The 2,491-nt window shown below is 40.7% G+C and overlaps 1 protein-coding gene across 2 annotated transcripts in view; it reads right to left on the reverse strand.

Annotated features, from left to right (window-relative positions):
• Window positions 1-2,491, reverse strand: part of epas1b (endothelial PAS domain protein 1b) — a 100,328-nt gene that overhangs the window by 29,243 nt on the left and 68,594 nt on the right. The gene's annotated exons all lie outside the window — the stretch shown is intronic.

A 2,491-nucleotide genomic window follows, 5' to 3' on the forward strand; every position in this document is an offset into this window, starting at 1 on the left:
GGATGATTTAAAAAACAATAAATAACATCAAACAGCCATCTTCCAACCTGTTCTGCCGCTAGAAATAAGTAACTTTGTTTTACCTTGTTTTTTTTGCAAAATTTATGGATTTTTAGGGCTCTTTATACAGGTAAACTTCCAAAGAGGTTGAAATGTATGCGAACCGGACTGAACTTCAGTCAAACAAGACCCAACACTTTTATTCCTGATTTAAACTAGCGATCTTGTGAGTTGCAGCTGTATGCTTTTATTTTTTTATGTCAGGCTGTCGGAGCGCTCCTCCTCCTCTGTCCGAGGCTGGTGTGGGGTGAAAATCCCTCCACCTCAGACGTTCAGAGATGTAACTATCTGCGATACTGTGGTCACTCTCCATGTAGCATCAATTATGCTAATGCTAGCTGTCACGTTCTCTCGTCCTGGACACATCTCCGCTCTCTAACCCCCCCTCCCCTACCCACACTCCCCTACCCACTTTGATGTATTTTTCAAATTTCGCCTTGGGGCGGAGTTATCTTTTCACAGGGGGGTTAGATACACTTTAAGGCCCCGTTTACACAATGCCGATTTTGAGTGAAACCTCAGGTTTTTTGCTGTGGTCCAGCCGACCATGTACACAACACCAGCCGTCGTTCTCTCTGAAACTGGACGTCTCTGAATCCTGGTCTCAGAGTGCAGATCTTCAGTAACACCCACCGCGGAGGTGAGAAACACCCCGCAGCTCTGAAAGTGCACATGTGTCGACACACTGCAAAGGTTTCTTCTAAACTAACAACAATTACAATAAATTACAGACATGAGAGTGTTTTTTATGCTTTGTAGCGTATAGGAGCGAAACACAAAGAGCATCCTAGGTCCACAGGAACATTCGTTTATTCACCAGATTCGGACATAACTGTGTTATTGCTGCTGCTGCATGTTCAGTGCAAGGTTACTAGATAATAAAATAAATATTTTTTTTGCTCCTCTTTCTGTCACATTTTCAGAAAACACAACACACCTTATCTTACAACACCCTCACTCAGCATATATGACTGACTGAATCATATACAGCATATCTAATGTTTTGACTCAAAATATCAGTGGTGGGCACTAGTCCCCTAAAGTGCAAATACACTAATTCCGGACCTAAATTTCTCCTTTGTGCTTTAGGGGTTTTATTAATTTCATATAAAGATGTGCAGATTTGCGCTTTCTAAATTTAGAAATGAGTAGTGCTAATTGCAAATAATGTTTCACAGTCAAATGTCACTTTCGTCTAAAGTAAGGAGAAAGAGCCGTCTGGTCTCACTATGTTTGTAGCCACATAATTCATTAAAAATTAGTCATGATTTTCCTGAACATTGGAGGGAAAACCATCTCTACTTAACACAACGAACCTTCATTGTGAGGAAACAGCAACCCTTCAGTCTGCACTGCGTTCACATAGCTTTATACTCTACTTCTGACTCTTCTCGGAGACGGTTTTCTCTTAGTAGAGACTGTAGTGTTCCCACAAGTCTTTGCATGGGAGGAACCCTTTAGAACTTCTTCACTGGGTGACAATCTAATGCTGCGTTCCATTTACATTGTATTCCCGGAACTGGTAACTGGTAGTGACGTCATTTCCCAACAAATCATATGAAACTGCATTCCAGTTAGCCAACAGGCTGTTGTATTGCTGCAGCTAACCTAGCTACAACACTGCTACAATATAAACAAAGCCAAAAAGAGAGCTCTACTGTGTACGTCATGCAAATAAACATTGATTTTAATAAGTACAGTATTGCACAGAAAACACACTACTTGTGCGAGTGATTAAACATGCATAAAAAATTAAGCAAGATAATTAACAGTAAAAGTTACATAGTTAACTTTCTAAAGCTGCGAGTAGCTGCCATCTTGAAATCGAAACTGGGGCAGTTTCATTTCTTCCACTATACGAGTGGAATATTACCACTGGATGGGGCGTTCCAGTTTAAATTTACCAATGGGAACAGGGAAATTACCACTTCCCAGGACTACTGGAATGCAGCATTACTGCGGTTCTGATTTTGATAAACTCAGGATAATAGCCTATATGCCACGGTCATTAATGACGTATTTCCGGTAAAATTCTTGCCACCCTCCTCCCTTCCACTCCCTGCTTACTGCCTATATTTTTAAGCGTTAGCTGCTAGTACTAGTCCGTGAAAAAGTCACAAAAGTTAAAGCAGTTGTGATCTACTGGTATAAAACGTGAGTTATGTTTTGTGCCGTTGTGTCCAATAACCAGCAGGTACAATCAAGTAGTTAGTTTTTATCCATTTTCCTCTTGATGAGGAGGTGACAGAAGGATCATAGCATTACAGGGAAAACTTATCTTTAAAAGCTCACGCTTACGTTTGTAATCTGCATTTCTAACCTGAGGATATTCAAGAGYCAGCATCAGAAATGAGAAGATGGAGGTTACAAAAGAGAAATGTACATTTATCCCCTTTTACTGCCAAGACGGAGAGAGGAAAGACCTCCTCCA

This window comes from Austrofundulus limnaeus, unplaced genomic scaffold (assembly GCF_001266775.1).
Source record: "Austrofundulus limnaeus strain Quisiro unplaced genomic scaffold, Austrofundulus_limnaeus-1.0 Scaffold684, whole genome shotgun sequence".
Lineage (NCBI taxonomy): Eukaryota > Metazoa > Chordata > Actinopteri > Cyprinodontiformes > Rivulidae > Austrofundulus > Austrofundulus limnaeus.